Below are 13563 nucleotides of genomic sequence, written 5' to 3'. Positions count from 1 at the left end.
TAGTAATTTAATCATTTTTCATCCCGCTCAAAGAAAATTTTTATATGCGTATTCAGTAGGTCTGAGAATCGGTAACTTCAAATCTCTAAGTGATAAGGGTTGTTCACCCTTAATTTTTTTTTAATTTTGGTCGAAATTTTTTGTTTTTATTTTTTTTAATGTGGCATTAAAAAATACATACAACCCTAAATTTTTGGCTTTTTATCACCAACCCCTATTTTTTATAATAAGTAAGTTACTTTTTGTCTACACTAAAATTTATCTAGAAACTAGAAATAATTTATATGGCAAAACAACGTTTGCCCGGTTAACTAGTCGATTTATAAATTTTCAATGTGAGAATGACATTATTCGAGGTTATGTTGTTTGCGCATGCGCGAATAAACTTGGTTTGAATGTCTAATGTGTATTGTATGCATTGTTTGCATATTTATCTATTGTGAATTAAAGTTAACGATAAAGAAGTAACTGATAGTATAGATAATAGATAAAAGTGCATTGTTTATGCACGTTGGCGGCTCGTGAGTGGCCAATTTACAGTTGCATTCCGTATGCGCTCACCTAATCACCTCTCGTCGTGCATGAGCATCCTCTGCACGGATTCTACGCCTTTGTGACGCCTCCTTAGTGCCTCCAGCACACTTTGCAATCTATTGCAGTTGGCATTTTTACGCTGCTTCCCTTTGCGCTTTCGCCGAGCGCGTTTTGCAAATTTACACTCATCTATTTCATGTCACAATCATCAATTATTTCCCATTGCAAGCGTGGCTATCATTCGAGCCTTTGGCACAAAGAATACCAGTAATATATTGATGAAAGGTGTAATTGGTAATTGTGTACGAGTGAAATATTAACAAGTAAAGGGGTTAGTGTTGTGAGTGATGTATGGTGGGTGGCCTAACTTGAATCTCACTATGAATTCTCGAAATGAGTAAAAAATGATTCAATAAACAACTTGTTGAGTCTTTGTTGAAGTTGTACCTTGTGAAATACGTTGATACAATGTTGATAATCCATTATAAGTATTATAACACTTGTTGGTATTCAATTCACGTGTGGTTTACATGTTGCGATCGTACGTGCGCAAATCGTACGCTTGTAAATCATTATTTGTTCGGTTGCATGGGTTCCTAAGGCTCTGTTCAATCTCGCATCTTGTTATGTATTGGTTAGTCGGTTGTGATCGCAGCAATGATTTCATTCCGGTGTCTTGAATGCAATCAACGGGCGTATTGATTGTGATTTATCGTTGCCTACCTCCATGTCGACAGGAATAATGATCCAAGCTACAATAGTGAGTGTTAATAGGCAACACAGAGTACACAAAACAAAATATTCTATATTTTACCTAGAAATTTGTTTTATTTTATATTTTATAATCATTTTGATTATGACATCCCTACTAATATTATAAATGCGAAAGTCTTGATGTTTGTTACACTTTCACACAAAAACTACTTAACCGATCATCATGAAAATTTGTACACATATTCTTAGTGGTCCCCGAATGGTTATAGGCTACTTTTTATTTAATAAAAAAATTATTTTTTAAATAAAATAAAGAAATTGTTTAGCCAATAATACCTCTGCATCTGGCTATTTGACTACTTTAACGCCATCTAGCATTCCAGCAATGAAGCTCAAACCTAAGTACTATAGTACCATCACACTGTATTATCACACTGTATTACCGACAGCTACGTCAACATCAAATCCAATTGACTACACTATGGAGACTGTACACTATACTTCCATAGACTATACTTTCAGCCATTTTAAACTTCCCGCCATTCTACTTCATTGTTACTTCTTCTGTGACTACAGACGCGTACGGAAGCAACTTCAGTATTTTAGATATTCGCGAGCGAAGCCGCGGGTTAAAGCTAGTATTCTATATTTTACCTTGAAATATGTTTTATATAATATTTTATAATCACTTTGATTATGACATAACCTACAATGTTTAGTGTTGGTTATTACGCTTGCTTCAGTAAAAATTGTAATATTTTACGTATGCAACCCAAAATACCCATTTTTGTATATTGGCAGTGCTTGCATAACATCATGTTGCGTTTTAATAGGCAACACATAATACACATTACATACATCCTAAATTAACGTCATTTTTATAATAATTTTAATTAGCACGAGAATTAGTTGCTTTTGTCACGCACTTGTCGCAGTTAATTTCGTTTAAATAAAATTAAAATCTGTGTACATTTACTGCGGGTTGTTAGTTGTTCGTGGCTTGTTAACCAGACACTTTTTATGCGCCCAGAGGCATGGCTTGATCTTATCATGCGGATTACTTTAAGTAGCAAACGAGCATTAAGTGAATTAAGCGCGTACGATGCGCGCAGCGGAAATCCACGAGTAAGAAACTTGCGTGTCATTAGCTGCCAGTATCGTGCGATAATCAGCCACATTTGTTCTTAATTCTATTGCCAGCAACAAACAGATTTAATTGGAATGTCATTAGGTGAATTTCATTTCTGTTCCTTAAAAAACATAAAAAACATGAAAAATATAACTTAATTAAGACAAAAGTAATAGAAATGTTTATGATAATAAATCAGATGATATTATGTATCATTTTATGTAAATGCGTTTTGCAATTGATTTACGAGTTGGTAATAATATCGAATTTAATCACTGTTTTCAGTTATAAACGGAACTCGCGAGTTTACGAGCGCTTTTATCTCCCAATTCGGAATTTTTCACTCTGATAAATCGCAGAAATAAATTATGCCGTGTCGCCACGTATTCTAAATCGGGAAATCAATGCGAGAAATGCCGCATCGCCGGCGTGTAAATCTCGCTAATTATTCAATAATTCTCGAACGCGCCGCGCATAAAACGTATCGAATGATTCCGCCGGCTCGCCGCCATTGCCATAGATTTATAATTGCGCATAGGCTGCATTGGTGAGCATTTTATCGTTTGGCAAGAGGCGCTCGCTGATTTGATGACAGTCGCGAGCCGGATGACAGATGACAACTCAAGACGCGCCCATTCGTGCTGCTGCAGCGCTGGACGGAAATTAAATTTACGACTGCAATGAATAAATCATGACGCTGGTTTCGTCGAGGAATACATATTCAACATTTCAGCATTTCGAGCGCTTCGGAGTACTTAAAATATCGTAATAGAAGTCATTGATTTAATTTCAATTTTACGCTTGTTGCTAGCAAGAATTCAATTGAATGCGAGCATGCGCAGGAATCATTTTTAGTATTTGTCTACGTTTTTAATGAAAAAGTAGTTTTATTGAAATTTAGTTCTGATTTTATTCAAATTTTAATAGAAAAAGCATAATTTGATAGGCGCAAGCTCCGCCCCGTATATAATACTCGTAGATAATGGATATTACTCACGTCTTGGCCGTCCGTATATAAAGTAACACTTTTTGTGTCTAAAAACCGTGGAAAAATTGACGCTTTTGAGGTGGAAGTAGAAAAATCTAATTATTTATTTATTTACTAGCTGTTGCCCGCGACTTCGTTCCGGCAGTGTTTAATAAAAATGTAATTCGTTTTTACTCTCTTGTTCTAGACATACTCGTAGTAAGAGTCAATTCTATCAATAAGATTAGCAATTTTAATTTAAAGAAATTAATTATATAAAGTTTTGTCAATAATGCACTTCAGCGCGCCATCTCGAATTCAACTATTTAACTATAACTATGATTGAATCTCAATGTCAAATTTTATTCTATAGAAAAGAGCTGTTTTGAGGATTTTCCCGGCAATTATTCGAATTTTTCTCACATTAAACCTTCCCTAGACCTCCACGAATAATTCAAGACCAAGATAAGATAAATCCGTTCAGCCGTTCTCGAGTTTTAGCGAGACTAACGAACAGCAATTCATTTTTATATATATATATATAGATTACGTAAATTTTAATTTATTTACAACATAAAATAATGTGTATGTTAATAATGTTAATCCAATTATATTGTTAACTTATCATCATTTTACTTCCACTTAATGAAGCGCAGAATTAAAATTTAAAACATGAAAATTCAGGAAACCGTAAATTACCATTTATTTAACTAAAAACTATTAATTGTGAATTAATTAATATTGGTTCGATATATTTATAAAATTCATTTGCCCCATTAGCCAGCAATATATCCAATAAATAAATAAATAAAATTAAAAGAGGGAAATGCGATGCGCGCACATTTTTATCGCTTTTCATTTCAATTTCTTTTAACTCGTAAAACTTAATGATGCAGTGCTCTCAGCAACATCAACTTCAACTCGCATCACAGCATCAATTTTCTTCAGCCGCACAGCCCGAGCGCATCTTAATATTTATATAAACATTAAACATTAAACAAGTAACATATTAACTTACTTAAGTTAGCTTAAGTTAAGTTTACTTAGGTTTTTTAGAGCTAATGTAAAATAAATCATTTTGAACATAAAATTATATTGATGCAGGTCTTATTTTAGTGGTTGTAGCGGTGTTTTCTCAAGTTTACTTAATTTAAGGCTTAAGTTTACTTTAATTTAGAAGAAATAATATAATATTAGTATATAAAGAATTAAGTGTGCTAAACGGCACTTTAATCACGTTTAGCGAAGGTTCACCCCGTGACTAAAATACTTTAGTCACTGCTTTGGCCATCCGTGATTAACTTGCCACTTTTTATGTCTCAAAACTTTGTAAAAAGGAAAAAGAAAATAATTTTAAAGTTAAAATTAAATGGTGGAGGAGCCTACAATACTGATATGCTTTTACTTGTAAACGTTTGACAGATAAGCGGGTTTAAGTACTTTGCTTTATGTGCTTTACGCCCATGCGAATTAACAATTTCATCATTCGTCGCGATGTGGCGACTGCTATCATCTCATCAATCGTGCCCGGTCGTAATGAATCATAATGCGAGTCGATTACACGCAGCAAGAATACTGCCGAGCTGTAATTTGATCAATTTGCGTGATAATAGTTGTTTAACACAAATTGAACTTAATTTTCATTGGTAGAATATATTAATTGAGTCATTAAAAATCGTTAAAATTTTATTGAAAAAAAAAAATTGGTGAAAATTCAGGTGAAAGACAACTTACTAAATCTTCTTCTAGATGGCGCTGTAGTTGTTGAAGGACAAATTTAATAAAAAAAGTAAGTAGAAAAAGGTTTAATAGTAAATAGAATTTAGTTAAATAATGTTTTTAATGGTTAAAAATAAGAAAAAATGAAAAATGAAAAAAAAAACTTAAACATTACATCACTAAACGTAGATAAAGTGCCACTTAGCACACTAGATATTTAATATGCTATTTATGTCAATTTAAATACAAATAAGTTGTATTATACTAAAAATGCTTCATTTAGTTGCATTTGTGGTTTGAATGTTTAAATGCAGTACTGATATTATTGTTATATGGATAGACTATAGCAAGCCGCGCATGTGTATTGCGTTTTGCTCCGCATGGCAATGTCGATGTTGTTCATTGCTCAAGGTTTCCGCCGGACTTCAGTCCGCATTCAGCCGCCACCCGTGCGCCAGCCGGAGGAATCCACTCTGCCATTCCGCCACTCCGGGCACTTTGGTTCAGTACGTCGCGTACGCTCAGGTGCGCTTATTACGCGCTACCAAGGTGCAATCGTCGCGTAAATAAACCACACACACAAAACAAAACAATAATAAACAATCAATTAAAACACTTATAAAAATAAAACGTGCAGTTTTCACACTTGGAGGTTATGTAAACTACAATAGCGGTAAGTTTCATGAAAAATTTATTAACCTTAAATTGATTTTAAACTTTGAACGTGTAACCCGCCTGATAAGTTAATTTCGAGATGTATTTTACGAGTGGTTTTACGATCGCTTCGCTAAACCTTTCTTACGCAAATTGTACACCTTGGATATCGCTAGTGAAGACATGAAATGTTTTTCTAAACTGACTTAAGTCAAATAGCTAACAGTTAATCAGAAAACAACAAACATACGAGTACCAAATATAGTCCGCTATATAATGCCTCTATCGATCTGCAAACGTTAATTAACATTTTGTAATTAATGCATTAATGTCTATGCGCATGAGCAGTAAAGATTTGCGATTGACGGCACTGGGAATAATCGTAAGTAAAATAATGAGTTATAAATATGTCGTAAACATCAATAACTTTTATCCAATGTTTACCGGTGCTTGTGGTATTGTCAAATGTCGAGTTTGCGGAGTGGTTTTCTCTGTGCGCCCAATAAAATCGGTTACGAAAGCGAGTAAGCGCGAATTCGGGTTACGTCAATATTTACTCGCGTTTATTCGTTAGTCAAAGAGTCAAAACTTGCAATGTGCACATGTAAAACACACGCGTGCAACAGACGCATTGTAATATGTACATTTGGTTGCATACCATTCTCAATGAATGATGGTGTGTAAGGGGCTTTATAATTCAGACAATATCCAATGATGAAAAAGGAATTGTAAGTCGTGAGGAACTTGAACTTTTTGTTATGACAATGTATTCATATTCATATCTATATCACATATCTTAAATCTTAAATCTTTAATATAAGCGGATCTGATCTTTTTGAGTATAACGGTATTTTTATTTACACAATGACGTCATTATTTGGAGATATTTTCTGTATTCATATGGAGAAAATTACAATTGTAATTAGATATTCTAGATAAGTGGATATATGCCGCATAATTAGTGTGTTTTCGTGCAATTTATTCGTAATATTTTATAATAGATCTCAGTATCGCGGAGTACAAGTAGAGGGCAATTATCTTCACGATCACAAACATGTGATTGTATTCAATTTGTTGCAAGTTGCGATACAATACGGAACAAAGAACAAGTTTTATTGTGCAAAACTAGCGGCTTCGCTCGTGTTGATAATGTTTTGGTGTATTGATACATCAAATTATATTTTTTTTAGAGTCCGACCGAAACTGGATTTTAGCCGAAACCGAAACCGAAATTTCGGCCCTGCAACCAGTTTCGGCCGAAACCGAAACCGAAACCGAAACTAATTTACATAAACATATTTTTCTACTTCTACCTACACAGCGCCAGTTTTTCCACGTTTTTTAGATACAAAATCCATCTCGTGAGTAAAGTCCCCGTTTAGTCACTCGATACTTAATATAATATTAATTTGAGTTTTTTTGTGCGAACTGAGATGGCAAGTAACCACCGCTATTAGCCGCGAAGTTAGCCGAGCGACGCACGACAATTCACGAAAAGTGAGTTTCGGTGCGGCCGAAAGTTTCGGCCAATTTTTGGCCGAAACCGAAACTGAAGCCGAAACTAGAATTCTTGGCCGAAACTGGCCGAAACCGAAACCGAAACCGAAATTTCGGTCGGTCTCTAATTTTTTTACTTCCAGCTTTAAAATTTCACTCATGGTCTAGAGACACGAAAAGTGATTATTTAGTCACGGATGGCTAAAGTCGTGACTAAAGTACTTTAGTCACGGGCTGGAGCTAAAAACGTTCAAATACAACAATTAAACGCGAAAATAAAGTGGAAGTAGAAAAAATAGCGTAAGAATCACATCCCTAAACGTGGATAAAGTGCCGCTTAGCGCACTTGATATATAATATACTCTTATTTTTCAAAATAAAATTTAAAAAAATTCAAATGATCCTTAAACAACTATAAAATCGATTTTTTCCAAAAATAATTGACAATATCAATACTCGTATAAATGTTACACCTCATAACGCCTCACGTTTAATTTACATTCACGCAAACATATTTATAGCACTTAGCATCCACTTTATTGACTTATTACTCCACATCTCCACATCGCCACATCACATTACGTCATAAATCGTAAAATATTATCTCGGCTCTTAATTAAAATCCAGCCAGTTTTCCATACGCGCCCGATTGATCGAAACGGTTATAAATTATTGTTATTGGCAGTAATAAAACAACATTATTGTAAAATAAACTAAACCACGTCTAGTATCAAATCCTCCTGTTGCGCCGAACACATAAACCAACCAGAAACATGATACTTACGATAGTTATATTCGTTTTTGCGAATAAATCTAAACACTGTGTGGAAAATGGTGCACAACGGCACACAAGTGGCGTGTGCGTGCGTAAAATATCGTGTTCGGGTCACTGGTGGACCAAAGTGGCTGAGCTAAGGAGACAAGTCACGCTTGCGCACCGCTAATATAAATAAATTCGCCAGTTTACGACGGGACAAAATTGTGTGATAGTGTAGATGCACTTTAAGTGCACCACGCATGCGCAGTAAAACTGGTACACGTGTAACACGATACTATACTAGAAATATTTAAATAAATTGAATTCTCGGAAGAAGAAAAACATAACCTATCATTCAAGCTTCCGTTACGTCATTTTTACGCTTTGCATGAGTCATAATTATGATAATTAGCGTGTTTCGAACGTGTTTATTAAGATTTCATCACTTTTCATCATCAGGTCAGTGAGAGAATCATTTTTATTGACTTGCAAAAATATTATGTAAACATACAGGGTGTTTTTATACATAAAAATTTAAAAATTGAATTTTTACGTAGGAAACACTCTGTATAACATAGACACGAACTAGTTTTGTAATTTATAAGTTGCAATTGCAGCAATTTTACGTGATTGTCATAGAAAACTTAAGATATCGCAATATAGGCAACACGTATTGCAAATCATCCCATCCAAGGTTGAGACAATTTCCATTCAAGTCAAAGAAGTAATGATACATTGTTAACAACATGTGTGTTGTGTACTGACACGAAAATTAAACAATTATTATATTATCTCTTCGAGTTATGGTGTAAACATTTGAAACAGTTAGTAATAAGTTATAATAATTGCAAGAAAATACGCAAGGCATCTCATCTTAATTATCATTACAATTATTCTAACTATTATGATTATACAGAGTGTTAATTATAATATTTTAATGTTAAAATGTATTTTTTCTACTTTCACCAGTTTTTCCACGGTTTTTAGACACTAAAAGTGGTATTTTATTAACGGAGGGCCAAGCCGTGAGTAATATTCATTATCTACGGGTATTATATACGGGACGGAGCTTGCGCCTGCGCAGTAGCCTACGGAGCAGCGCAAGACCGTATGAAATGCCATGCGTTAGTCAAACATGTCAAAGGAGGCGCTGTTGTTGCTCGTGTCTGAGCTGCGCGATATGGCCCGACGTGTCACGTGGCCCAGCGCGTAGTATGGTATTTATAACCTTACATTTTGTAGTGGTGTGCGAGCAAATTTTGATGATTTAAAATAAAAAGTTGAAATACAAAAACTCAACGTGGAACTAAAGTGAAAATAAAAAAATAGCGTAAGCAACACGTGGCTAAACATTATTAAACACTCGATTGCTGAAACTTAATCAATCTCGTGAGTAAAGTCCCCATTTAGCCACTTGATATTTAATATAAATTTTTATTAACACCCTGTATATTTTATGGAATGCACGCGCCTTTATGGAAAACGCCGCAGAAAAAAACGCGCTACAACTCAGACACGCACCGAAAACGTGCGCAAACGATGCTTGGAAAAGTGTAACGGAAAAGTCGTTGCTAGATCACGTCACAAGTCACAATATGTCACGGCACAGATAAAACCTGACTGCCTTTTGCAATGCTATGCACTTCTCGGTATTCCGCGATGAAGTTTATCTCGACTGCTCTGCACTGCGTTTTCCGGGCATTTGAATACTCGGAAGTACAATTAAATTTAACTGCTTTAAGTGTAGCGTGTGTAGTAATGTGTAGTGTACTCGTAGGTATGTTTTGTGTCGGCGTGCGCTTTGTGTGTTTGCGGTCGCAAAATGGCGCTGTGACACTGATAGCGTCGAATGCCACACATGCGACGATGCGGCGGTTTTTTATTGCGTTTCCTGCACGAATAAACCACGAAGAGCTGCGCGATAGCGACCGCAAAAACAAAGCGCTGCAAAAAATAATGAGTGGAAAGGTGCTTTACGGAACTGTCAACATAACCACACATTATCTTGATTCTTGTGTGTTTGTTTACTTTTAACGCCGGACGCATAATTTATTTTTAACTGAAAATGTTGTCAAGTGTCATTTTTCGTGGAGTTCCTCGTTGTATGTCATTAACCACTTTAGTTTTATCTTTTATGTCGCTTGTAAAAGTTTCACGCACGTGTGAATACAAAATTTTAGGTTTTTTTGTTAAAATTTGTTATTTTACTAATTTTTGTGCACAAAAATTAATTTTTTATTTTCATCTTTAAAACGCAACTTTTTACACGGTTTTGAGACAAGAAAAGTGGTAATTTACTCACAGACAGCTAAAGCTGTGACTAAAGTACTTTAGTCACGGGGTGGACTTAAAATACAAAAACTAAACGTTGAAATAAAGTAGAAATAGAAAAACAAGCATATGCATCACTATGCTAAACGTGATTAAAGTGCCACTTAGCGCACTTGACACTTAATATACTATTTTACTTATAAACTTTATAAATTCCTGATTTTAATTTTTTCTTCTTCGTTAATATCTAAACGATTGCAAAACGCGTGCGGTGCAATGATTGTATCGACAGTCGATTAGAAATTTAAATTTGAATTTTAATCCACTGCAACGAGACCAGCTCGGGTCTGCCGGCCACAATATTTTAATCGTTTTATGGCGTTTTAAGGCCGATTGCGCCAAGGCGTGCGGAAAGTGCGTGCGATGTGCAAAGAATAAATTTGCGCGGCGTTTTTTGCGCGACGGCGCGTCGATAAACTCGCCATGGCGGACGTTGTTGTCGAGACTCGATGTGAAAATCGCGGCTATCTACAGCGCATGGCACATAACTTTGACTATGGCGCTACTTGATGTAATCCTTTGCCCTTTCCTGGCTTTCTGTTAGAAACTGACTCATGAATAAGTGATAGCATAACGTTTTTCTATGGAAAATTAAAAGTAAATAACGTTTTTGCATAAGTCAGAGGGACATAACCTCAATTTAAAGAAAACTCGATATTATGGCAAAATTTGAACCAATTGGTTGGTTTATATTAATTTTATCTGGGTAACGATGGAAAATATTTTAATTTCTAGCAATTATGAGCTAGTATATTTTTTTAAAGACATGACATCGATGGTAACATTTGAAATATTGTTGTAATTATGCAACCCAACATACATACAAATTGCAATGCAAATTTCTATAACTTAAGCACGATTTTTCAGCTAATTTGTTGAGGTGCACGTTGCGTTACTAGAAAATCATTTAAACAAAACACAAGTGAATACAACTGAGCGACGCGGAATTCATATTTAGACTTCAGCAAATATTTATCAGCATTTTTACTAGAGTAATTGAGTTTATAACCGCTTCACAAAAGATTAAATAGATGCTAATCCACGTAAAATCTCAATATTTTGATATTTTTTGATTTTTTTACCTTAAACATCATAAAAATCAAATTAAACCTAACCTCACTTAAAATCTACTAAAACCTAACCTAAAAAATTCCCTAACCTAAAATATAACCAATAAAATTTAGTACCAAGCAATAAATCATATTGTATAAATAATACAATTAATAACCAACGAGTTATTGCAAAATTATGGTTTGTCATTCCCCATTTATCAATTCATAGTATGAGTACAAATGTATTCCTAGTACGATACTAAATGCAAACGGAATGTTACGATGACTCCTACTCGCATCATTCAGGATTTATATCAGAATCGTAATAAACTCAAACAGGCGAGAAATGCATCCCATCCCGCTTTATAGGTTAGGTTATAAATGTATATTTCCTGTACTTATTGTAACAGTAAGTAACAGTATTACAGATAAATCAAAATGCGATATGATTGAAAACGCAGCCGGAAAAAATGCGCGCGCGTTGAAAATCGTTGTCATCACGCACCAGAAGCATCTGTTTCCTATTACCCTAGTTCGCGACGATATCCTTGTCGCCGCGCGTTTGTTGTGCGTGTCATCGTAAATCCTAATGTGGTACATCTTCGTGCATCGTGCAGATGGCATTCCGGCCGCGCGATTTTTATCTGTCCATTGAGTTTTTGTTTTCGTTTATTTTCACTCATAACTACCAACTGTAAACAACTTACGAGTTAACTTGGGCTATAAAACAAGAAACAACCTGGAATATAACCTATATTCTTATTTTGTTTTTTCTGTGATGCTATACACGTAGATGCAGATAATAGCGAATAGTAGATTCCTGTAATTTTCTTATTGCAGCTTAGAAAGTCGTTAAATTGATCAGTCCTAAAACTTCTTAATTAAACTTAATTGATAGACATCTCAACGTGCACGCATCAATTAATCGCAATAAATGCGTTTAAGTGCTTTCTTGTTAAACAGTGATTAATACACAATAAAAATACATTTTTACATTTATATTAATTAAAACGTGTGAATCAACCAGACCTAGTTTAAGATTAATGTAGGCAACCAACATTACACAAAAAACGTTGAAAATGATTGAAATCTTAATCAAATGAGTAGTAATTCATAAATAAACAATATTTATGTATCTATTAGTAAGTTATATATGATAAAATTTATGTTAAAGACATAATATGATTTGTTTGTCCGTAAATAAAATATTAGCGCACATTAAACATGCGTTCGTGAGTAGTGGCTGAGCAATGCGTATGCATATTATGATCATTGTCGAGATGTGAAATGCTCGTAAAATCATCACATCGTCGCTGCGATGCGTCGATTAGGATCGCAAACGCATCCGGCGCGCCGGCGCTGTTGGTACATAATCGTAAAATCATAAGCACGCGAATAAATGCGCGCGCACAACACAAGTATACACGCAACTTGTGGTACACACAGTGCGCAGCTAGGAGTAATGAGATGTCGTAAAATTTACGATTTAAATTATATATTAAATACTCGCGGTGGATTGCAAGATGGTTGTTTAAATTTAAATAAATCTATGCGAGGATGTATAAGAAGAATGGGAAGAAAAGAGAAATTTTAATCGAAAATTGAAATTTTTATTTTTTAACGTTTTTTTGATTTAAATTTACAAAATATTTGTAAAATTTTAAAGTCACAGCAACTATAAAGTTAATAAGTTTTAAAAATTGAAGAAAAAACTGCAAAAAATTAATTTTTTCTTTTATTTTTGTGTATTTTAAACTTTTTTTGTATGTTTGTTACACTTTCAAACAAAAACTACTCAATCAATCATCATGATTTTTGTCACACATATTTCCAAAGATAATACAAAGAACATAGAATACTTTTTATTAAAAAAAAAACAAGTTATCCTCATGTTAAATATTCATATATGACCGCCATGAACAATAATTGATTCGACTGCATTCGTTTTGACTTTGCTTCTGAAACCGATCTTCTGATGATTTGTTACCGATTTGATATAAATTGTTAAATTATCGGTTGCGGCTACACCTACAGACGCATCGACAGGCAAGTTGAGGTTATGTTTATCGTTGATAAAAGTGTATGTCGTAAGTTAAGCGTGAGTGCATGCAAGGCACTTGCGATTCAATTCGTCGACGCCTTAATTAAACGTTTCGCGAGCGATTTATTTATCTATACACTTTGACAAGCAAATGAAGCAAATATAAAA

At 34.5% G+C, this 13563-nt stretch overlaps 1 protein-coding gene across 2 annotated transcripts in view; it reads left to right on the top strand.

Annotated features, from left to right (window-relative positions):
- The first annotated feature begins 5478 nt into the window (after nt 1-5478).
- The window catches only part of LOC135795921 (zinc finger protein 260-like), a 28715-nt gene continuing 20630 nt past the window's right edge, over nt 5479-13563 (top strand). For both annotated transcript variants that reach the window (XM_065307749.1, XM_065307747.1), the window contains exon 1: nt 5479-5736. The gene's annotated coding sequence lies outside the window, so the exon portion shown is untranslated. The remainder of the gene's footprint in view (nt 5737-13563) is intronic.

The sequence above is a fragment of the Atheta coriaria genome, unplaced genomic scaffold, assembly GCF_025399875.1.
Source record: "Atheta coriaria isolate IRGN ID8LTWV9N9 unplaced genomic scaffold, Caltech_Dcor_3.1 hic_scaffold_7_pilon, whole genome shotgun sequence".
NCBI lineage: Eukaryota > Metazoa > Arthropoda > Insecta > Coleoptera > Staphylinidae > Dalotia > Dalotia coriaria.
This window is presented reverse-complemented; position numbering and strand designations above follow the sequence as displayed.